Source organism: Notolepis coatsorum, assembly GCF_963971535.1.
Source record: "Notolepis coatsorum genome assembly, chromosome: 19".
NCBI classification, from domain to species: Eukaryota; Metazoa; Chordata; class Actinopteri; order Aulopiformes; family Paralepididae; genus Notolepis; species Notolepis coatsorum.
In genome coordinates, this window is record NC_140183.1 from 12,786,968 (window position 1) to 12,813,570 (window position 26,603).

Sequence of the window (26,603 nt, forward strand, 5' to 3'; positions counted from 1 at the left end):
GAGGAGGTGCAGTTGCCGGCTCTTACCACCTGGGGTCTGCCCGTCAGGAGGTCCAAGACCCACTGGCACAGGTCATAGTTCAAGCCCAGGTCCCTGAGCTTGGCTATGAGTTTGGAGGGGACTATGGTAGTGAATGCTGAGCTGTAGTCGATGAACAGCATTCTCACATAGTTCCCCTGCCTCTTGTCCAGATGTGATGCTGCTGTGTGCAGCACATGGGCTATGGCGTCCTCCGTGGACCTGTTGGGGCGATAGATACCCATAGATACTAACCCCTATTACTATATAACAATGCTAAACACTGAAAAAAGCCATTTATAATGCATGTCCCCTTTAATTAATTTGTGTGTCACCGCTTCCCCCCCATTCTCGCCCCATTACAGCAACACACACCAAAGACGAGGGAAAAGAAGAGAGAGAGAGACAGGCGGACGGACGGAGAGAACTACCGCTTCAAACTTCAGCCCGCTACTGATTTAATTTGCGGCGCGCAGTAACTGGATCACATGCCGCGTCAACAGAACCTTTAGAAGTGAACGCATTAAGGCCTGAATGCTCCCCAGCACCGGAATACACAGGCATCACGTATAGGTGCATCTAAATTCATTAGAATGTCGAGGAAAAGTGAATTCATCAGTAATTCAATAAGAAAATATATAATATATATATATATTATATAGATTCATTACACAGAGTGAATATTTCAAGCCTTTATTTCTTTAGATTTGGATGATTATGGCTTACAGCTAATGAAAACCCCAAATTCTGTATCTGATCAAAATTGAATATTACGTAAGACCAATACAAAAATATATATATTATTACAGAAATGTCTGCCTACTGAAAGGTATATGCACTCTACTAAATATAAATATATATTATTACAGAAATGTCTGCCTACTGAAAGGTATATGCACTCTACTAAATATAAACATGTATTATTACAGAAATGTCTGTCTACTGAAAGGTATATATATTATTACAGAAATGTCTGCGTACTGAAAGGTATATATATTATTACAGAAATGTCTGCCATACTGAAAGGTATGTTGTGCCGAATTCGGACTCCCTGCCAGAATCCGACCCCCCTCGGGGGAACGCGCATTTACTCTATCAGCCTACCTACCCAGCATGTAATATGTTCTTTGTTAGAACTCAACTTGTTATTATTGGTGCATAGATTGCAGAAATACGGGAACGTTTTGATTATATTTAAAAGGCTTTGACATTGTAAAATGAAATAAGTGGAGTTTCGAAGCTGTAAGCTTACAGTAATGTCTGATTGATTGATTGAAAACTTTATTAACAGATTGCAGAATGGGTACAGTACAGTACAGCTCAATACATACAATTGTTAAGGGGATGCAGACCAGAGAAAGACTTTCGTCTTGTTTACATTGTGGTATAATATAATGTCCTCATGTAAATATACTCCCCTCCCCTGTGTCCCCCTTACCTGTGCCCCCCCCCTCTCTGTGGAATAAGACATTCCCCTCCCCTTCCTCCCCAAACCTGTACCCCCCCCCCCCCCCCCCCCCCATTTGACCTATCAAATGGGACCACACACCCCCCTTGTTGAACTATATAGGGCTCCTCCCGACCACAATCGAGGGCTTTTTACCTGGGTCATTTCATATGATCACCTGGGGGAAGCCCTCAGCCATTCTCTCTATGTAATCTATCTGTTTGGTTAATAAACCTTTTGTTATTATCCAAACCTCGGTTGACTGGGAACATTCTTCATCAGGATATCCACAAATATCCCACAATATCAGGGTCTCCCATTTTCATTTAGTCTGCCCACTGAAAGGTATATATATTATTACAGAAATGTCTGCCTACTGAAAGGTATATTATTACAGAAATGTCTGCCTACTGAAAGGTATATATATTATTACAGAAATGTCTGCCTACTGAAAGGTATATATATATTATTACAGAAATGTCTGCCTACTGAAAGGTATATATATTATTACAGAAATGTCTGCCTACTGAAAGGTATATATAAATTATTACAGAAATGTCTGCCTACTGAAAGGTATATGTTGTGAAGGATCAGATTAAACCGAATATATATATTTATTTATATATATATTGTTGTGAAGGGCCAGATTAAACCGAATATATATATTTATTTATATATATATATTTAATTGTATTTGTATATTCTCTAATATTCCTTGATATCCCTTGTATATTCCTTGTACAATATGCATTGAATATCCATTCTAGCCTACTGAACATCCCATAATAGTCTCCATTCTACTATTGGTCGAGACCTTGGTGCCAGGCTGCCATACCCCCCAGACCCAGTTCAAACGTACCGCTCAACATGTACGAACAAGTCCTAGTTCCGCGTAGGAATCTGGCTACCGCACCACTAACGGTACTATTTGTTCATAGTGCGTATATATACTGCGCTATTAAAGTAGGACTTCCTTTTCAGTCCAGTTTCTTACCCTCCAATAGAGTGACAGACGTAAAGCCTCCCCGCGACGCCACGTGTGGGAGTAAGGCCAAGTTCGGCCTACCATCGGTATTGAGACATCGTGTATATTAATATTTGAATAGTCATATTTGGCACTATATCGTCGAGTTGGACGTAATCTATTAAGCTAATAATAGTCTATTCATATGTAGTGCTTCGTGCGGTGAGAATACTATCATAGTCAGTACCCCATCGTTTCGGGCAGAGAACTGGCTGCTTATCCAGGATGGTCGACCCCATGTGAGACTGCATCCGAGGAGCCCCAGAGCCGACGAGCGAGTGGACCTGTATACCGGATTATTCTACCGACGACAGCCCGCCTTCCCAGGCACGGATTATGCTTTGTATACAGTGATTATTCCATGGATAAAGACCCCCGACACTGCCGTGTGTTGGAAACCCCCCCCCCTGGAGAGGACGCAAGGTGAGGAGACGCTCTGCAAGACGAGGTCGCTTCACGTCTCTCCCCCGTGGACCGGAGAGAGCCGGCTCACAGAGAGTCCAACTGCTTTCATCCGTGGTCCAAGGATCGCTGGCGCACCGAGCTGCACAACTGTGGGTTCACCCAGGATACCCTTGGCCGGACGAGGCAGCCAGACTCTACCCCCACCCCTCCTACTCCTGTTGTCTTACAAGCGACCGGATTACCCCCCTTAGTGTATCCAGTCTTATAATCATTAAAGTATCATTGCTGTTATTCCTTAACTATTCCAGGTCGTATATTTACCGCCTGCGCCATCAGAGATTGGACATTCTCTATTGATATACCAACGAATACTCTTTGCCATAAAAGTGCATACTATTTCAATTCATAAATGTAATTAAGTGATTAAGTGCTTGCTCTACACACCATTGCTGTGTAGTAATAAACGCATACTTCGACTTTGTACATTTGTGTTGGATCCGTTTCATCTACGTGAGAGTGTTTATCATAATATATTTATGCCGAGTACTGGGTGGCCGAATATAAAGTACAAAGGTAGTGGTAGTAAGTATCATATCTAGTAATACAGTCAGGGAATTGTACCCCTCAGTTACAATTGGTCCTTCGAGCCGGATGGTAATTAGTGTAATATTAATATAGTGTTATTAATATTGAAATGGCCTATGATGAACACTCCACGAAACGATCCTCCTAACCAACGCCCGCAGCGCGAACGACGGCTCCCTCAGTACTTAGAGGCTTACGCTGTCAGTCAACAACCTAGTCTTCTACTAACAGTAAACGCCCAGACTACCCCGACCATAGAGGCCCCTACGGGTTCTAATGTAACTGACCAAGTTCACGGTGGGGACCAGTGGGAACCAGACATGACTTCACACCCCGCCAGTACTGAAGAAGTAGTCCCCGATGAGTCCCGGGAGGAATACAACGCTACCGAGAGAGAACTCGGCACGGAAGAAGACGGGGAGAGCACCGTGGAGATAGAGCTCCAAGGCTCCGCAAGGAGTACCCCGAGGGAAGGCTCCCCTATACAACCGCCTTCTCCCAGCGAGGCAGAGAGGACCCTACAGCAGGCCTTCCTCATCAGCCTGAACGCCGCTGCTGAACGCGACCGACTGCAGATCCAGCAGCGGAGCGAAGAAGAGCATATACGTCTAGAAATAAGACGCATTCAGAGGGAAGAGAATGCGGCCCGAGACCGAGCAGACAGCCAGCGAGCAGCTGCTGGTGCTCTACGGGACGCAGAGCGCGACAGACAGCAAGCGCAACTAATAGAACAGCTGATCAGACGGACAACACCCTCTCCCTCCGCCAGAGGCTCCAGGAACTCGTCTAGACACACCTCCAGGGCGGCATCCCCTAGCCGAGTAAACAACCCTGAACTTGACCAACAGACGAGGTCTATACCCCCCACAGACCACCTCCCCCCACCGGTCCAAGCGAGACCTAGCAACCGGGAAGGAGCAGCATATCCTGTGGAGAGGCTAAACCAGAGACTACAAGCACTGGATGACCTAACTGAAGACGAAGAGGAAGAGGAGGAGAACCACGCCCGACGACAGCACAGTACTCTACCGGACCAGGAGGTCCGGTACAGCCCAGGCTATACTCCCGCGGAGCTGCGCTACAGACCCCCGACTCTATACCCGGGTGAGCACGACGCACGACCCGCACCGAGGAACAGCACCTGGACAAGCGGGCCATGGTACACTGCCGGTACCAGCCCATACCAAGGAGCGGGAGGAGACTCGCCTAGGAGGCCTCTCCCCCAATGCTCGCCGATGTATCCACAGTCAGCGTCATACATTGGCCCGCCTATGGTACCCGACTTCACCCAAGAGAACCGGGCCCAGTATACAGAACTCCGCATGTGTCTGGAGACCATGTTGGTGGATGTATTGGATGAACGCCATAAATACGCCATCCTACTGAAGCACTTAAAGGTACCCCGCGCACATAATATAGCGCTCGCCTACGCGACTTCCACCACCCCATACACAGCAGCGCTGGTAGCATTGGACCAGAGGTATGGGCGCATATGGGATTACGTGATCCAGGAGATCCGACACATCGACCGCTTACCCCCAGCAATAGACAATCGAGCACTGGACGACCTGTCCATCAGAGTGCAGTCCCTGGTAGGGATGTTGGGAGCGCAGAGAGAGAAGGGGAGGCATGAACTTTACGCCAACTCAAATGTGGAAAGGATCTTGGAGAAGCTGCCGCCCGCTCGACAGGAGCGTTTTAGGCGGCAGAGAGACCACCGAGACCCGAATAGCCCCGAACCGAACCTCCTCGATCTAGCAGACTTCCTGGCGAGAGAAGTCAGCAGCCTACGGCTAGATACATTCGGACGGAGCACCCCTGGCTCCAGAGAAGGAACCAGACGACTAAATGATGGAAGAAGATCGGTGACTGTGATGCACCAATCGGAGTCAGTACCGAGCAGCAGGAGCCACAGTACCCCCTCCAGAACGGAGAAGTGGAAGATAGTGTGCCCCCACTGTGAGAAAGAACACTGGCTAGCGCAATGTGACTCCTTCCCCAAGCTGAACGCGGAGGAAGCAAGTCAATGGATAAAGTCCAACAAGCGCTGTTTTCGCTGTGCGCGCTCACACATGGCAGCCGAATGCCGCTTAAAGAAAAGGTGCACCAAGTGCGATGGAGCCCATCTGGACATACTTCACGACAGTAACAGACGGCGCCCTTCACCCGCACCATCCAGCAGCAAAGCCAGCGTCATGTACATCGATCCCGCCAGCAGCAGTGGAGCCCGAGTACTCCTAAAAGTAGTGCGTGTGACACTGAGCTACCAGAATAAAGTCCTGGACACTTACGCCGTCCTCGATGACGGGTCAGAGAAGACCCTTCTGCTCGCCTCCGCTGCGGCCCAGCTAGGGCTGCGGGGAAGCGAAACCCAAATGACAATTCGGACAATAAGACGAGATTTGAAGACGATAAAGGGCGAGAATGTCTCATTCTCTATCGCAGCAAGCGGCCAGCCTGAGCGACGGTACCAGATTACAGACGCTTTCACCAGCCAAGAAATAGGACTGTCGCGGTACACATACCCCGTCGCCAAGCTGATGGAGAAATATGCACATCTGCGCAAGTTACCGATCCCGCTCATAGACAATGCTATGCCGACCCTGTTGATAGGCTCCGACCATGCAGACCTCATTGTCCCGATAGACCGGGTTCATACCGGACCCCGAGGCTGTCCTGCAGCAGTCGAGACCCGTTTGGGATGGACTCTCCAAGGCCCGCTCGCCAAATCTCTCAACCGAAGTACAGCCACTAGATGTCTCCACTCCCGAGTCACAGAGGGAGAAACCGCACTCCTGCAACACGTAGAGCGGCTATGGACCTTGGAACAAATGCCCTTTAAGAACGGAAAGAAAGACATTCGCTCTAAAGATGACATTTACGCCATTCACCTCCTCGAGACAGGGACCAAGAGAGTCCCGGTCAACGGCGTGTTGAGATACGCCACGCCACTCCTGCGGCGAGAAGGAATGCCTACTTTCCACGCCAAGACAGACACCACAGAACGGTACCTGCTGAACACGGAGCGGCGCTTAGCCAAGAACCCCGCCCAAGAGAGTGTATACCGCGCTGAGATTGAGAAGCTCATCACAGCGGGACACGTCACAAAGATGGACATTAAAGAGGCTGACCAGACCACTGAATCGTGGTACGTGCCTCACCACAAGGTCCATCACAACGGTAAAGACCGCATAGTATTTAACTGCAGCTACCAGATCGGATCCCAAAATCTGAATAAAGAGTTACTGCCCGGTCCCACACTCGGCCCCTCCCTACTCGGCGTTCTACTCCGCTTCCGCCAGGAAAAGGTGGCCATCAGCGGGGACATTAAAGGAATGTTCCTGCAGGTGAGATTAGTAGAGGAGGACAAGCCCCTGTTACGGTTCCTATGGAGAGAGAAGCCAGGAGATGAGCACCCAGCCATCTACCAATGGGAAGTCCTCCCCTTCGGAACGACGTGCAGCCCCTGCTGTGCTACATTTGCACTACAGAAACATGTAGCAGAGGACCCAGCAGCGGACGAAGAGGTCCGACACAGCGTAAAGAACAGCTTCTACGTAGACAACTGTCTACAAAGCCTTTCAACCCAGGAAGAAGCCGAGGCTCTCCTGATTAAACTCCGCGCCTCATTGATCAAAGGCGGCTTTGATCTCAGGCAGTGGGCCAGCAGCGATCCGCAAGTACTGCGCAGCCTCTCCTCCGAGGACAAGGCAGCCAGCAGCGAGACCTGGATGGCTACAATCCCGGGAGAAGCCCAGGAGATGACCCTGGGATTGGTGTGGCGATTCAAAACAGATTCGCTTCACTACAGACACAAACCCCTGACTACGGAGCAGGGAAGGCCGGCGGCGGCGCCGACCACCAGACGGAGTGTGTACACAACACTCGCCCGACAATATGACCCGCTAGGATGTATTCTACCGTACACCACCAGGGCAAAAATGATTGTACGAGCATTGTGGGACAAGGACCAGGGCTGGGACGACCCCATTCCCGCACACCTTGCATCCACCTGGAGAGAGTGGGAGATGGAGCTCCACTCACTCCCAGGCGTTAATATGCGCCGAAGCTACTTCCCACCCACGGTGAGGCCAGAGACATGTAAAATGGACTTACACGTCTTCAGTGACGCCTCAGAGGTCGCATACGGATCAGTAGCCTACTTGCGGGCCCAAGAAGAGGGGGGAGAGATCTACACAGCATTTGTCCTCGCCCGCTCGAGAATAGCCCCACGCAAGCAACAATCTATCCCACGCCTAGAGCTCTGCGCAGCCCTAGCCGGAGCGCACCTAGCCACGCTCATCCAACGTGAGCTCACCATACCGGTGTCTAGAACAATCCTGTGGTCAGATTCCACGACAGTACTCGCCTGGATCAAATCGGACTCATGCAAGTACAAAGTCTTCGTGGGAGTCAGAGTCACCGAGATTCAAGACTTAACCGAAGAGTTAACCGGAGAAACAGAGTGGCGCTACGTTGATACAAAACAGAACCCAGCTGACGTCATCACCCGGGGAATGCCCCTAGATGACCTCACCCGTCGCAATGTCTACAGTGACGGCCCAGCATTCCTAAAGCTCCCGGAAGGAGAGTGGCCCACGCCTATCCCGAGGGAAGCCAGTCAGGAGGAGGCTGAGAATAAGAAGCCTGTGTTCTGTGGATTGAGCACTGTTATCTCCGCAGACCCCAACATAGATGATTGCACTACCATAGAGAGTGCACAACAAAGGACATTCCTACTGCACTACCTACCGTCTCTACAGACCCGCCAGAAGTGGGTAAAGGAGAGAGACAATTTGACAGAAGGAACAGTCGTCATGATTATTGATCAATCACTGCCCAGAGCTATGTGGCCGGCCGGCCGCGTAAGCAAAGTGATCACCGGTGCCGACGGCAAGGTCCGAGCAGCTGAAGTGCTTGTCCAGGGTCGCACTTACACCCGTCCCGTGGCGAGGCTCATAGAACTGCCCCGACTCCCAGACACAATCGATGATGACCATGACCCTATAACCCTATGACTTTGTGAAGTTGACTGACCCCTACAGCAAACCCTTATGTGTAAATAGACAACGCGATTAATCTGTCTCTGCTTAACTGATTAGGTCTGGGACCAATCAGGGGGTGGCTGTTGTGAAGGGCCAGATTAAACCGAATATATATATTTATTTATATATATATATTTAATTGTATTTGTATATTCTCTAATATTCCTTGATATCCCTTGTATATTCCTTGTACAATATGCATTGAATATCCATTCTAGCCTACTGAACATCCCATAATAGTCTCCATTCTACTATTGGTCGAGACCTTGGTGCCAGGCTGCCATACCCCCCAGACCCAGTTCAAACGTACCGCTCAACATGTACGAACAAGTCCTAGTTCCGCGTAGGAATCTGGCTACCGCACCACTAACGGTACTATTTGTTCATAGTGCGTATATATACTGCGCTATTAAAGTAGGACTTCCTTTTCAGTCCAGTTTCTTACCCTCCAATAGAGTGACAGACGTAAAGCCTCCCCGCGACGCCACGTGTGGGAGTAAGGCCAAGTTCGGCCTACCATCGGTATTGAGACATCGTGTATATTAATATTTGAATAGTCATATTTGGCACTATATCGTCGAGTTGGACGTAGTCTATTAAGCTAATAATAGTCTATTCATATGTAGTGCTTCGTGCGGTGAGAATACTATCGTAGTCAGTACCCCATCGTTTCGGGCAGAGAACTGGCTGCTTATCCAGGATGGTCGACCCCATGTGAGACTGCATCCGAGGAGCCCCAGAGCCGACGAGCGAGTGGACCTGTATACCGGATTATTCTACCGACGACAGCCCGCCTTCCCAGGCACGGATTATGCTTTGTATACAGTGATTATTCCATGGATAAAGACCCCCGACACTGCCGTGTGTTGGAAACCCCCCCCCTGGAGAGGACGCAAGGTGAGGAGACGCTCTGCAAGACGAGGTCGCTTCACGTCTCTCCCCCGTGGACCGGAGAGAGCCGGCTCACAGAGAGTCCAACTGCTTTCATCCGTGGTCCAAGGATCGCTGGCGCACCGAGCTGCACAACTGTGGGTTCACCCAGGATACCCTTGGCCGGACGAGGCAGCCAGACTCTACCCCCCCCCCCCCTCCTACTCCTGTTGTCTTACAAGCGACCGGATTACCCCCCTTAGTGTATCCAGTCTTATAATCATTAAAGTATCATTGCTGTTATTCCTTAACTATTCCAGGTCGTATATTTACCGCCTGCGCCATCAGAGATTGGACATTCTCTATTGATATACCAACGAATACTCTTTGCCATAAAAGTGCATACTATTTCAATTCATAAATGTAATTAAGTGATTAAGTGCTTGCTCTACACACCATTGCTGTGTAGTAATAAACGCATACTTCGACTTTGTACATTTGTGTTGGATCCGTTTCATCTACGTGATTATCATAATATATTTATGCCGAGTACTGGGTGGCCGAATATAAAGTACAAAGGTAGTGGTAGTAAGTATCATATCTAGTAATACAGTCAGGGAATTGTACCCCTCAGTTACATATATATTTAAATAGTATTTGTATATCGTTTGATATCCCCTGTATATTCCTTGTACAATATGCACTGAATATCCCTTTAGTCTACTAAACAGCCCATAATAGTTTCATTCTACCATTGGACGAGAACCTGGCGCCATCAGCCATACCCCTAGGTTCAAGTTCAATCGTGCCGCCCAACATGTCGTGGCAAGCCCCGGTTCCGCGTAGGAATACGTCTGGCGAAATACGAATGGTACTATTTGTTCATAGCGCATATATATATGGCGCAAGTAAAGTAGAACTTTCTTTTAGTCCAGTTCTTTACCCTCCAACAGAGTAACAGACGCGAAGCCTCACCCACGACGCACGTGTGGTGCAGTAAGGCCTACTTGGCTTCAGAATAGGCATTGAGATATTGTGTGGATTAATAGTTGAATAGTCATAGTTTGGCACTATACCGTCGAGTTGGACGTATTCTATTAAGCTAATAATAGTCTATTTATGTATGGTGCATCGTTCGGTTAGAGTTATAAAGTTATCAGTACCCCCATCGTTCCTGACGTTATCTGGACGCTTAACCAGGCTGGGCAGACCACTAGTGGTGCTTGCATCCGAGGAGCTCCGGGCCAGGGCGACTGGACCTGTATATTGGATTACTCTACCCGGACGACGGCGAGCCTTCCACGGCTTGGATTATGCTTTGGGTGCTTTGATTATTCCATGGATAACGGCCAACACTGCGGAGTGTTGGAACTACCCCCCGGAGAGGACTCCAGGTGAGACGGCGCTCTACACCAGTGAGGTCGCCTCACGTCTCTCCGTTGTGGACCGGCAGCTACCGTCCACCAGAGGGTCCAGCTGTATTCGTCTGCGGACCGAGGTTCTGTGGGCACCGTGTTCAAGACTTTGAATTCTCCCAAGAAACCGTCCGCCAGATGGGATACCGCCAGCGGCTTCTCTAACCCCCCCCTCCTACTGTCTTACAACCAGCGGGACCCCCCCCCCCCCCTTAGTGTATCCAGCTATAATCATTTAGGTACCATCGCTATAGTTTCCTAAATATCCAGGTTGTATACTTACTCCCTGCGTAACCAGAGATTGGACATTCAATGTTGATTTACCTACGAATACTCATTTGCCATACAAGTGCATTTCAAATCATAAGTGTAAACAAGTGAACGTTGTATATACCTTTTGCTATATTAAATATTCGATTTGTACATTTGTGTGGACTTCGTTTCATCAGGTGGGAAAGTGTTCATCATATTTATATCATGTACTGGATGGCCAGAAGTTAAAGTACAAGAGGTAGTGGTATTAAATACCATATCTAACAATACAGTCAGGGAATTGTACCCCTCAGTTACAATTGGTCCTTCGAGCCGGAGGGTAACTAGTGTAATATTAATATAGTGTTATTAATATTGAAATGGCCTATGATGAACACTCCACGAAACGGTCCTCCTAACCTAGAACGCCCGCGGCGCAGACGACAGCCACCTCAGTACTTAGAGGATTACACTGTCAGTCAACTACCTAGCCTTCGACAAACGGTAAACGCGGTAAAAGTAGAAAGTAAAATTATGTCTGACCTTAACGACCAGGTTTCCCCGACCACAGAGGCCCTAGTAGGTCCTAATGTAACTGACCAAGCTCACGGTGGGGACCAGGAGGGAGCTGACATGCCTTTACCCCCCGCCACTACCGAAGAAGTAGTCCCCGACCAGCCCCGGGAGGAAGACAACCCTACAGAGAGAGAACTCTGCACGGAAGAAGAGGAGGAGAGCGCCGAGGAAATAGAGCTCCAGGACTCCCCAACGAGTACCCCCAGGAGCGGCTCACGCAGGAGCGGCTCACCTCCACAACCGCCTTCCCCCAGCGAAGCGGAGAGGATGCTACAACAGGCGTTCCTCGTCAGCCTGACAGCCTCTACCGAACGCGACCGACTTCAGGGTGAACGCGATCGTCTCCAAGCACAGGCGCTTAGCGAGCGCGAACAACTCCAAGCGCAACAACGGAGCGAAGAAGAGCGCACACGCCTGGAGATGAGACGCCTTCAGACGGAAGAGAATATGGCAAGAGACCGGGCCGACGCCCAGCGCGCCGCTGCCGGTGCCCAAAGAGAAGCAGATCTCACCAAGCGCGAAGTCGAGCGCGACAAGTTACAAGCGCAGCTAATGGAGCAGCTGATCCGCAAGGCAACACCCTCTCCCTCCGCCAGGGGTTCAAGGAACTCGTCGAGACAACAGTCAAGGGCAGCGTCTCCTCAACGAGCAAGCCACCCTGAACTTGACCAACAGACCGAGCCTATACCCCCCGCAGACCCCCTTCCCAGACCGGTCCAAGCGAGACCCAGCTACAAGGAAGGAGCGGCATACACTGCGGAGAAGCTAAATAAACGATTACAGGATCTGGAAGATCTGATAGAGGAAGAAGAGGGAGAGGAGGAGAACCAAGCCCGACGACAGCACAGTACTCCACCGGACCAGGAGGTCCAGTACAGCCCAGGCTGCGCTACAGACCCCCGACTCTATTCACGGGTGAGCACGACGCACGACCAGCCCCGAGGAATAGCACCTGGACCAGCGGGCCATGGTACCCTGTCAGTACCAGCCCACAGCGAGGCGCAAGAGGGGACTCGCCCAGGAGGTCTCTCCCCCAACGCTCGCCGATGTATCAGCCATCCACGGCGTCATACATTGCCACGCCGTCGTTTCCAGACTTCGCCTATGAGAGTCGAGCACAGTACACGGAGCTCCGGATGTGCTTAGAGACAATGATGGTGGATGTCGCTGATGAACGCCACAAGTATGCAATATTACTGAAGCACCTGAAAGTACCGCGAGCGCACAATATAGCGCTAGCCTATGCCACCTCTTCGACACCATACACAGCGGCCCTAGCGGCGCTGGACCAGAGATATGGACGTATATGGGACTACGTAATCCAAGAGATAAGGCATATTGATCGCCTACCCCCAGCCACAGACAATCGCTCACTAGACGACCTGTCAATCAAAGTGCAGTCCCTGGTAGGGATGCTGGGAGCGCAACGGGAAAAGGGCATGCATGAGCTATACGCCAACTCTAACGTCGAGAGGATTTTGGAGAAGCTGCCACCCGCAAGACAAGAGCGTTTTAGGCGGCAGAGAGACTACCGGGATCCCAACGGCCCCGAACCATCCCTCCTTGATCTAGCCGACTTCCTGGCGAGAGAAGTCAGCAGCTTACGACTGGATACATTCGGGCGGAGCACGCCAAGCTCCAGAGAGGGACCCAGGAGAATAAATGATGGAAGAAGATCGGTGACTGTCATGCACCAATCAGAGTCAGTACCGAGCAGTAGGAGTCACAGCACCCCCTCGAGAAAAGAGAAGTGGAAGATAGCGTGTCCCTACTGTGAGAAAGAACACTGGCTGTCACAATGTGACCTATTCACAAAGATGAATGCAGAAGAAGTGAGTCAATGGATAAAGTCCAACAGGCGCTGTTACCGATGTGCGCGACCACACATGGCAGCCGAATGCCGCCTAAAGAAAAGGTGCAGTCGGTGCGACGGAGCCCATCTAGATATACTACACGAAAATAACAGAAGACGGCCTCCACCTGCACCACCGAGCGGCACCAAGGCAAGTGTCATGTACATTGACCCCGCCAGCAGCAGCGGCGCCCAAGTGCTCTTAAAGGTAGTCCGTGTGACATTGAGCTACCAAGATAAAGTCATGGACACTTACGCCGTCCTTGATGACGGGTCAGAGAAGACCCTTCTGCTCGCGTCCGCTGCGGCCCAGCTGGGACTGCGGGGGAGCAAGAACGAAATGACGATTCGGACAATAAGAAGAGATTTAAAGACGATAAAGGGCGAGAATGTCTCCTTCACTATCGCAGCAAACGGGCAGCCAGAGCGACGGTATAAGATTACAAATGCTTTCACCAGCCAAGAAATAGGACTATCGCAGTACACCTACCCTATCGCCAAGTTGATGGATAAATATGTGCACCTGCGACAACTACCTATCCCGCTCATAGACGGCGCTACCCCGACCCTGCTGATAGGCTCCGACCATGCAGAACTCATAGTCCCGATTGACCGGGTCCATACAGGACCCCGAGGCTGTCCTGCAGCAGTCGAGACCCGCCTAGGGTGGACCCTACAAGGCCCCCTCGCTAAATCTCTCAACCGAACAGCAGCCACTAGCTGCCTCCACTCCAGAACGACAGAGGAAGACACCACTCTCCTGCAGCATGTCGAGAGGCTATGGACACTAGAGACAATGCCCTTTAAGAACGAAAAGAAAGATATTCGTTCTAAAGAAGACATTTACGCCATCAACCTACTCGAGCAAGGGACAAAGAGAGTCACAGTCGGCGGAGTGATGAGATACGCAACTCCACTCCTGAGGCGAGAGGGAATGCCCACCTTTCACGCAAAGAAAGACGCCACGGAGCGCTATCTATTGAACACAGAGCGGCGCCTAGCCAAAGACCCCGCTCAAGAGCGTGTGTACCGCGCTGAGATTGAGAAGCTAATCACAGCGGGACACGTAACAAAGATTGACATTAAAGAGGCCGATCAGACGACCGAATCATGGTACGTGCCGCATCACAAGGTCCATCACAACGGCAAGGATCGCATTGTGTTTAACTGCAGCTACCAGATCGGATCCCAAAATCTGAATAAAGAGCTCTTGCCCGGCCCCACACTCGGCCCCTCCCTACTAGGCGTGCTACTGCGCTTCCGCCAGGACAAGGTGGCTATCAGCGGGGATATCAAAGGGATGTTCTTGCAGGTGAGACTAGTAGAGGAGGACAAGCCCCTGCTGCGGTTCCTATGGAGAGAGAGGATCGGAGATGAGAACCCAGCCATCTACCAGTGGGAAGTACTCCCCTTCGGAACCACATGCAGCCCGTGCTGTGCTACATTTGCACTACAGAAACACGTCGCAGAGGACCCAGCAGCAGATGAAGAGGTCCAACACAGTGTGAAGAACAGTTTCTACGTGGACAACTGTTTACAAAGCGTTTTGACTCAAGAAGAAGCCGAGGCTCTCCTAATCAAGCTACGCGTCTCCCTGATCAAAGGCGGCTTTGATCTCAGGCAGTGGGCCAGCAGTGACCCGCACGTATTGCGCAGCCTCTCCCCCGCGGACAAGGCTGCCAGCAGCGAGACCTGGATGGCGACCATCCCAGGAGAAGCCCAAGAAATGACACTAGGACTAGTCTGGCGCTTCAAAACAGACTCGCTCCACTATAGACACAAACCCTTGGCTCCAGAGCAGGGAAGGTCGACGGCGATACCGACCACCAGACGGAGTGTGTACAGAACACTCGCCAGACAATATGACCCGTTGGGATGTATTCTACCTTACACCACCAGGGCAAAGATGATTGTACGAGCCCTATGGGACAAGGACCAGGGCTGGGACGACCCAATACCCGCACACCTTGCCTCAACATGGAGAGAGTGGGAGACGGAACTCCGCTCACTCCCAGGCGTCAATATACGCCGCAGCTACTTCCCATCCACAGTGAGGCCAGAGACATGCGAGATTGATCTACACGTCTTCAGCGACGCCTCCGAAGTAGCCTATGGATCGGTGGCCTACTTGCGTGCCCAAGAGAAGGGAGGAAAGATACACACTGCTTTCATCCTGGCCCGCTCAAGAATAGCCCCACGTAAGCAACAATCTATCCCACGTCTAGAGCTCTGCGCAGCCCTAGCAGGAGCGCATCTAGCCACGTTAATCCAACGTGAACTCACCATTCCGGTGCACAGAACAATCTTGTGGTCAGATTCCACGACAGTACTCACATGGATCAAGTCTGATTCATGCAGATACAAAGTCTTCGTGGGAGTCAGAGTCACCGAGATTCAAGAGTTAACAGAAGCAGCGAGCTGGCGGTATGTGGACACCAAACACAACCCAGCTGACGTCATCACCCGGGGAATGTCTCTGGATGACCTTACCCGTCGCAACATCTACAGTGACGGACCAGAATTCCTCAAGCTCCCGGAAGGAGAGTGGCCTACGCCCACCCCACGGGAAGCAAGTAACGAAGAGGCTGAGAACAAGAAACCTATGTTCTGTGGACTGAGCACAGTCGCCTCCACAGACCCCAACATAGATGACTGCATTACCCTAGAGAGTGCGCCGCAGAGGACATTCCTGTGGCACCACCCAGAGATTCAGTCCACCACTGACATGTCAGCAGCTGACTACGAAGAAGCAGAACTTCTTCTACTACAACGAGCCCAGAGAGACTCGTTCCCCGATGAGCTAGACTGTCTACAGGGAGGAAACCCCGTCCCATCAGACAGCAGACTGCTCCACCTGGCACCAGAGAGTGACGCCCATAATCTCATCAGAGTGGGTGGTCGCCTGCGGAGAGCCCCCGATCTACCGGATGACATTAAGTACCCGATAGTCTTGAACAGCCGACACAAGGTCACAGAGCTGATCATAAAGAAATACGACGAGGATGTACACCACGCAGGAGCAGAGAGAGTCTTCGCGGAGATCAGACGTCGTTATTGGATACTGCAAGGGAGAGAAGCAGTGCGGCGCTTCCAGCGAACCTGTCTAGACTGCCGTAAGTGGCGCGCGCAGCCCAGCATACCACGGATGGCTGACATACCTCCCTGTCGCCTCCGACTCGGTGACAAGCCATTCCACTCCACAGGCATGGACTGCTTTGGCCCGTTGTATATAAAGAGAGGAAGAGGAACCGAGAAGCGGTGGGGTATTGTATTCAAATGCATGACCACCAGAGCGATACATATCGAGCTCCTTCCGACCATGAGCACAGACTCATTCCTTATGGCCTTCCGAAGATTCACATCACGGAAAGGAAAACCGTCTACATTGTTGTCTGATCACGGGACAAACTTCAAAGGCGGAGAAAGAGAGCTGAGAGAGAGCTTCCAAGCTATGGGCCCAGAACTTAAGACCCACCTCGCTCCATCCCAGATTGACTTCCAGTTTAATCCCCTGAACGCACCCCACTTCGGTGGAACCTGGGAACGAGAAGTACGTTCTATAAAGACAGCCCTGTACGCCGTGCTTGGGGCCCAGACTGTGGCGGAGGAAGTCCTAATGACAGTCCTCACGGAGATCGAGGGAGTATTGAACTCAAAGCCCCTCGGTTACGTCTCCAGTGATGTAGCAGATGTCGACCCAGTCACCCCCAACACACTCTTAATGGGGCGACTGGACCCCGCGCTACCCCAGACAATGTACAGGCCTGAAGAAGCGAACGGCCGAAGAATGTGGAGGTACAGTCAAGTACTAGCTGACAAGTTTTGGAGCAGCTTCCTACTCCACTACCTACCGTCTCTACAGACCCGGCAGAAGTGGGTAAAAGAGAGAGACAATTTGACAGAAGGAACAGTCGTCATGATTATCGACCAGTCACTACCCAGAGCTATGTGGCCGGCTGGCCGCGTAAGCAAAGTGATCACCGGTGCCGATGGCAAGGTCCGAGCAGCTGAAGTACTCGTCCAAGGGCGCACTTACACACGACCCGTGGCGAGGCTAATAGAACTTCCCCGACTCCCAGACACTATCGATGATGACCATGACCCCATGACTTTGTGAGTTGACTGACCCTTACAGCGGACCTTGAGTGGTAGACAGTGCGGTTAATCTGTCTCTGCTTAGCTAATTAGGTGGGACTAATTAGGGGGCGGCTGTTGTGAAGGATCAGATTAAACCGAATATATATATTTATTTATATATATATATTTAAATAGTATTTGTATATCGTTTGATATCCCCTGTATATTCCTTGTACAATATGCACTGAATATCCCTTTAGTCTACTAAACAGCCCATAATAGTTTCATTCTACCATTGGACGAGAACCTGGCGCCATCAGCCATACCCCTAGGTTCAAGTTCAATCGTGCCGCCCAACATGTCGTGGCAAGCCCCGGTTCCGCGTAGGAATACGTCTGGCGAAATACGAATGGTACTATTTGTTCATAGCGCATATATATATGGCGCAAGTAAAGTAGAACTTTCTTTTAGTCCAGTTCTTTACCCTCCAACAGAGTAACAGACGCGAAGCCTCACCCACGACGCACGTGTGGTGCAGTAAGGCCTACTTGGCCTCAGAATAGGCATTGAGATATCGTGTGGATTAATAGTTGAATAGTCATAGTTTGGCACTATACCGTCGAGTTGGACGTATTCTATTAAGCTAATAATAGTCTATTTATGTATGGTGCATCGTTCGGTTAGAGTTATAAAGTTATCAGTACCCCCATCGTTCCTGACGTTATCTGGACGCTTAACCAGGCTGGGCAGACCACTAGTGGTGCTTGCATCCGAGGAGCTCCGGGCCAGGGCGACTGGACCTGTATATTGGATTACTCTACCCGGACGACGGCGAGCCTTCCACGGCTTGGATTATGCTTTGGGTGCTTTGATTATTCCATGGATAACGGCCAACACTGCGGAGTGTTGGAACTACCCCCCGGAGAGGACTCCAGGTGAGACGGCGCTCTACACCAGTGAGGTCGCCTCACGTCTCTCCGTTGTGGACCGGCAGCTACCGTCCACCAGAGGGTCCAGCTGTATTCGTCTGCGGACCGAGGTTCTGTGGGCACCGTGTTCAAGACTTTGAATTCTCCCAAGAAACCGTCGGCCAGATGGGATACCGCCAGCGGCTTCTCTAACCCCCCCCTCCTACTGTCTTACAACCAGCGGGACCCCCCCCCCCCTTAGTGTATCCAGCTATAATCATTTAGGTACCATCGCTATAGTTTCCTAAATATCCAGGTTGTATACTTACTCCCTGCGTAACCAGAGATTGGACATTCAATGTTGATTTACCTACGAATACTCATTTGCCATACAAGTGCATTTCAAATCATAAGTGTAAACAAGTGAACGTTGTATATACCTTTTGCTATATTAAATATTCGATTTGTACATTTGTGTGGACTTCGTTTCATCAGGTGGGAAAGTGTTCATCATATTTATATCATGTACTGGATGGCCAGAAGTTAAAGTACAAGAGGTAGTGGTATTAAATACCATATCTAACAATACAGTCAGGGAATTGTACCCCTCAGTTACAGTATATATATTAATACAGAAATGTCTGCCTACTGAAAGGTATATCACTCTACTTGGTCGGGGTCCTTCTGCAGGAATCACTGCGGCACGGAGGCAACCGATATATTTCCTCAATATTCTAATTTATTGAGATCAGATGCACCTGTACAAGGTGTACTTTTGCTTTTGATTCTTAAAGAGCCAAACATTGAAATTCATGGGCTTAGTTCAATTCAAAACTGCACAAATTATGTTTAAGGTAATAAATAACATGTTGCCAAGCTACATTAATTTTTTTTACATGGGTAGAGAAGGTGGTTATAATTTATGAGGGGCATTGAATCTAAAACAGCCTAGTGCCCGTACGACTCTGAAAAGCATGTGCATCTCAGTTTGTGGGCTGTCCCTTTGGAATGGACTAGATGCCAGTATAAAGCTGAGCAATAATACAAACCAATTCAAAGGCTGCTATAAATAAGTATTTTTGGACATGTACAAGAGAGAGGACTAAGTAATAAGGTGACTGAAGTACCTATATAAAAAAATTTGGCAACATGTTTTTTACTAATTGCCTTAGCCACGGGTGTCAAACACATTTTAGTTCAGGGACCGCATACTGCCGACTTTGATAATAACCCATATATAACAACAATATTTCTTGTTTACGTTTAAGTGCAAATAAGTACAAGTACATTTAGAAAATAATGAGATTCAGATTCCTTTATTGTCACGTCATTCAGTTCCTTACAGCAAAATAAGGGTACAATTAATTTGTTGTGGTTCCTCAACCATAGCAGCATCCAATAATATAAATACAATAAAATTAGCATATAATAAAAATACAATAAGATAAAATATGACTAAAATAGAAGATGAAGAAACGACCACATCAAACAAGAGGTGGACGCGGGCAAATACTGCGGCATGGTCATGCTGGACCTACAAAAGGCCTTCGACACTGTCAATCACTCCATTCTAATGGACAAGCTAAAAGCAATTGGTTTTGATAGCTTATCAGTGAGCTGGATGCAATCCTACCTGGAGGGGAGAGAACAGATGGTAGAGGTAAACGGTACTCTACCCCCCCCCCCCCCCCCCCCCCCCCTCACAGTGAGCTGTGGTGTTCCACAAGGAAGCATACTAGGACCGCTACTCTTCCTAATTTATGCAAATGACATGTCGTCAGCCTGTGACTGCAACTTGTTCCTGTTTGCGGACGACTCAGCCCTGCTGGTCTCTGACAAGAACAAGTTGCAGGTTGAAAAAACCCTCAGCTCGGAACTAGGCAAAATCTGCATATGGCTCGCTGATAACAAACTATCATTACACATGGGCAAAACAGAGTCCATTCTCTTCGGTTCAAATAACAAACTCAGCAAGACCGACGGCTTCTCAGTTACAGTGGGTGACAATATTGTCACAAGGAAAGATGAAATTACCTACCTGGGTTCCATCCTAGAGGCAAATCTTTCCTGTGACAAAATGGCATCCAATGTAATAAAAAAAGTCAACCAACGAACTAGATTCTTGTACCGGATCTCCTCTCTGGTAAACAAGAATACCCTGAAGACTCTGGCAGGAGCACTCATTCAAGGGTACTATGACTATGCGTGCACCTCATGGTACCAAAGCACCTCAAAGGCGCTTAAAACAAAATTACAAACATCACAAAACAAACTGGTCAGACTACTACTTGACCTGAACCCCAGAACCCACCTCACCCCTGCCCACTTTGACAACCTAGGATGGCTTAGAGTAGACGACAGAGTACAGCAACTTGCAATGGGCCTGGTCTACAAGATACACTATACGACCGGGGTGCCCATGTACATGTCAAAATACTTCCCAAAGGTCAGTGAATACCACAACCACTACACCAGAGGAAGCTCAACAAATCATGTTAAACCCAGATTCGGCTCAAACAAGGGACTAAACACGTTTCGCAATTATGCCACAACAATGTGGAACGCCCTACCCAAAGCTGTAAAGGAATGTGAATCCCTGCCCACATTCAAAACCGCTCTTAAAGAGCACCTACGGGAGGCTGCAATTCGAAACTGGCCACCGTAAATGCCCAAAACCCCCACCACCACATGAATTGAAAATGGGGGACCCTGATGGAAACAAGACAAACATCTTTCTCAGGTCTGCATCCCCTTAACAATTGTATGTATTGAGCCGTACTGTATTGTACCCATTCTGCAATCTGTTAAATAAAGTTTTCATTCATTCATTCATTCATTCATTCAGACTATATACAGTTTAAAAAGTGTGCAATGCAGATAACAGGATGTAAATACTATATCAAATTTAAATAACAAAATGGCTATGTACAGTTACAAATAGAAAAAAATAATGTTGTGTGATGTGCAATGAGCAATGTGCAATAATCGGGTGGGTAAAATGCAATGTGCAATACAGTTTATCAGCAGAAACAGTATTTCTCTGGAATCTCAAGTGTAGTCCGGGCTGTCAACTGGCTCTGTGAATGAGTCTGATGGCTTGGGGGAAAAAGCTGTTCTTCAGCCGGTTGGTTCTGGCTGTGTGGCTGCAGAAGTGCTTTCCAGACCACATCAGCTGGAACAGTCCATGGCTGGGATGATTAAAGTCCTTGATAATTTTCCGGGCTTTTTTGATGCACCGGCTCTCATAGATATCCTGGATGAAGGGAAGTTCACATCCACAGATCCTTTTGGGCTGTCCTCACGACTCTGCTGTCCTCCTGCTGTCCTCACAACTCTGCTGTCCTCACAACTCTGCTGTCCTCCTGCTGTCTTCACCTCTCTGCTGTCCTCACCTCTCTGCTGTCCTCACCTCTCTGCTGTCCTCCTGACTCTGCTGTCCTCACCTCTCTGCTGTCCTCACGACTCTGCTGTCCTCACCACTCTGCTGTCCTCACCTCTCTGCTGTCCTCACCACTCTGCTGTCCTCACCTCTCTGCTGTCCTCACCACTCTGCTGTCCTCACCTCTCTGCTGTCCTCACCTCTCTGCTGTCCTCACCTCTCTGCTGTCCTCACCACTCTGCTGTCCTCACCTCTCTGCTGTCCTCACCTCTCTGCTGTCCTCACCTCTCTGCTGTCCTCACCTCTCTGCTGTCCTCACCTCTCTGCTGTCCTCACCTCTCTGCTGTCCTCACCTCTCTGCTGTCTTCACCTCTCTGCTGTCCTCACCTCTCTGCTGTCCTCACCTCTCTGCTGTCTTCACCACTCTGCTGTCCTCACCTCTCTGCTGTCCTCACCTCTCTGCTGTCCTCACCTCTCTGCTGTCCTCACCTCTCTGCTGTCCTCCTGCTGTCCTCACCACTCTGCTGCATTTTGATTTATATTTCTGGCCCGGGAGAACACCATGAATTTAGTTTAGCTTGCATTTAATACAAGCTTAAGGCCTATACGCTTATCTTGCAGAGCATTAACACTTTGGGTGCCAGCTATTAGCCGCAGCCGCCTGTAGCGAGGCCACCACTAGATAAGATGGGGAACGGTCACCTTGTTTGTAGAGCTAAATCTATATTCCATATTATAGCCATGGATTCAATACTATAGTCCAGGGGTGGCCAACCCGCGGCTCTTTGCCCGTCAATCCATAAAAGAAAATATATATATATATATTTTTTTTTATGTCACTCATTCCATAAGGATGTAGAATAAACATTTACAATTTTTTTTTAAATGGTCCATTTGCATGTTCTTGGTATCTGAATCTAGGGACATATATGGATCAGTGTCAGAAATAGTGTGTCTGTTACTAGGCTTGAGTAAATTGTAATGAACCAAAGGAGAATATAAATTCTATTTAAATTTTTTTTTTATCTTTGACTGTGAATAACACCATGCTAAAATTGACCAGACCTGAAAAATCCACGGGCTTAAGCCCCCTCTGAAAGAGGCTTAGCCCCCTCTAAGCCCCCCCTCATTCATTAGCACCTGCTATAAACAATCCAGCCCCCCCAATGCCAATTCTCTGGGGCCGCCACTGGGTTTGTGGGAGATAATCCCAAAAAATAAGAGAAATAAAAAAGTAAATCCAGAAGTCAGATGATTGACAAGGGCTGGTGTGAGCTGGGTAGGGTAGTTTTTCGAAATTTGAAAGCTCCGAGTCTCTTCCTTCAAAAGACTACACTCACTTTTGGCTGTGCCACTTCCTCCTGTCAATATGCGCCGGTTTCCGACTCAATGCCCTGAGATTTCTATAAGCTTATATTTCACTAATAACAGTTAAAATAATTGGTAAACAAACGTAATGCTGAAAATATACACTTTTACTGTATATCTCGGGCTTAAGAGGTTAACCCTGTGAGGCCCAAATTAAAAAGACATTAGCAACTTCAGAGGCCAGAGGGTGGGACATATAAACACATTTACTATCAAATAGCATTGTGAGGCTGAACAACAGGACCAATTGACTATACATGTGCTTAAAGGGGAACCATCTTATAAATGGCCTTTTTCAGTGTTTACCATTGTTTCTTAGCTATGTGGACTTATATTAATAGGATCTATGTCTCTAATTCTCATATTGGCGCATTCTTGCAATTCTCCTCTCACAATATTCACCCTCACTGAACTGAGTCATCTGAAAATGTGCATATCTGTGATGTCAGAGATTTCTCAGCTGCATAATAATGTGGCAGTTGATGTGGCAGTTGGCACCAGGCCACACAGTGGTTGGAGCCCAGCCTCAAAACGGCTTGAGGTAGAAAAATGCAGTTTTTGAGTACTTGATTAGAAATACAAAACAATGCATTTTATTTTTTTGAAAAAAAAAAAAAAAGTTCCATAGACTCACAGGAATTGTGTAAAAGTGCTCAAATAGTGAAAGAAATAGTAAAATAGTTCCCCTTTAACATTTCTTAAATAAACATTCTTTTTTTAAATGGCTAAAAGTGATTTTGTAATTTTGCAACCGTGGGTCTCACAGGGTACTTTTAACCACGTGAGGCCCAAATAAAAAATACATTAGCAACTTCAGAGGCCAGAGGGTGAGACCTATAAACACATGAAGGGTGCCGTGATTGAAAAAAAAGGTTGAGAAATGCTGGTATATGGTGTGGCTCTTTGTGGTACCACAGTAATTTTTGTGGCTCTTAGTCTCTGACTGGTTGGCCACCCCTGCTATAGTCATTTGACACTGGGTTTCTTCCGGTCAAGATGCAAAAAAGAAATAATTTTCCCATCCATACGTTACCGAATATCTTCCCCCCACTCTGTCTCCCGTTCTTCCTCTCTCTACCGGACTGCCCGGTAGTACAAACAAATAAAAAAAATCGACCAAAAAAACATAATTAAAAAAATAAGTTACACAGTACTGCAATAGTTAGATAGCGCGAGTCGCGACCCGCGTAATGTTAAGTAACTTGTGTTCCGCGGGGAAAGACCGTTCATCACTGCATACAACTTGGTTTAATCCAAATATCCATTCAGAAACTTTGTATTATGAAATAATTCTGGGATGTCTGTCCGACTATTTCCCTATGCCTTGTTTGGTGCGAGTTCAGCTGACAATGTTGACACGCCCACTACGCAAAGCGTGCGCTCTCTCACACACCCCCCCCCCCGGTCATGCATCCACTCAACTCATGGAAAATACAGCATCAGGCTATTGTTCTAAAAGTATCTCTACTAATAAAATGGAGTATTGAACCGTTTTTAACAGCCGAGTATTGGGTGGGACATTCTGATTTAAGAACTTTCTAAATAAAATAGAAAGTCCCAAAATAGTTAATTTATCTGACTGCTTGTATTAATTGATCAAAAAGTAGCCATGTGCAGTAATATAGTTATATAAAAGAATAATAAAGCAATGTCGATTCTGTTCTTAATAAAAAAAAGTCTTGCAAAATAATCAAAAAGAACCGATAAAGTACCAAACCGTTAAGCAGTATCGATAAGAGTAGTAGTATCGATAAAAATCCTAACGATACCCATCCCTAATGAACACTGTTAATATACTGTTATCAATGAAAGAAGAAATGTTTGCAGCTGTGGTAATACTTCAGTTAGTTCATTATAAAAGATACAAACCTGAAAACACTTAAATGTTAAATAAAAGGACCACCGTAATGAGGCAGGAGGAACATATTTGTTTGCACTATAATGGTAAAATTCTTATTTAAAAAAGTGCCCCTAAAAAAGATTGTGCCCCTAAATTTTTTATTTAGGGGCACCTGTGCCCCTGGTCTACAGGATAAGAGTGGAGGAGGAGCTGGGATTGAGTGGGGTGCGGGGGGGCACTGCGGTGGTATGGCCTGCTGTCCCACCAGGGCTGCTACCAAAAGTGGAGGTGGACCTTAAAGTATCTGAGAGAATGAGGGAGATGGGTAGAGGAGACCCAGAGGATTTGGTGAGGGAGAGGATGCCGGAGAACTGGGCAGGCCACTTACAGATTTACACAGAACAGTAAAAGGGTGGGGTTCGCCGTCTACATTCCCGCCCTGTGTGTCACCCAGAGCAGATGGCTGTCAAATGGGGTGTCAGTTTTCACATCAGAAGTAGTGGCCTTATTATGGGCAGTACATTGGGTGGAAGAAGTGAGGCCGCAGCAGGTGGTTATCTGCTCAGACTCGGCGGCTGCACTGATGGCTCTGCAGGGTGAGAGGTCACGGGTTAGGCTAGATCTCATCTGCGAACTGCACTTTATAGAGTAGATCGGGCAGGAATCGAAGTGGGGTTCATATGGGTTCCAGCCCATGTGGGGGTGGAGGGCAACAAGGCTGCTGATTTGGCAGCAAAAGAGGCCCGGAGGAGGGAGGAGGTGGATGTGGGCTTAGCCTTGGGGGTCTCAGAATACCACAGTAAAATAAAGGAGGAGATAACCAGGAGGTGGCAGAAGGAATGGGAGGGAGAAAAAGGAGGAAGGTTTTATTACAGTTTACAGAATAATGTTAGGGGAGGGAACGTCACTCTGGGGAACAACAGAAGGGAACAGGTGATAATGACAAGGTTAAGGTTTGGACACTGTGGACTAGCAGGGGGCCTGGCTCGCATTGGGAAGCATGAAAATGGACTGTGTGAATGTGGGGCAGAATAAACGGTGCAACATGTGATTATGGAATGTGCCAAATACACAACAAAGAGGAGTGTGCTGTTCACTGCAGTATTGGATGCAGGGCTGCCTTGCATCTCACTGAGGAATATACTAAAAACCTGAGGTGCAGTGGTGAAAGCTGTCATGGAGTTTCTTGTGGACACAGGCCTGCATCATAAGGTGTAAGGCCACAGCATTGTGCAGTACCTAACACAGTGTGAGGCAGCAATACGCCGACGGGTGTCTAGACTCAGACTGCCGTGGAGCCAAAAGAAGAAGTTAACGTTGTTGTAACGTTAATGCTAACCACGGGACTCGGGAGACCGCAACACGACGAAACGGTGCACAAAGGGTTGACGCAAATGCTTTGTAATAGAGGTGCTTTCTTTCACAAATATACTGTTGTTAGCCACCGACCGTCAATGTAAAGTATCTTCCCCTTCGAATGTTTTCTCTTAAACAGTACTGTATATTTGTATGTCTTGCATGTCATAAATGTCTTGATGAAAC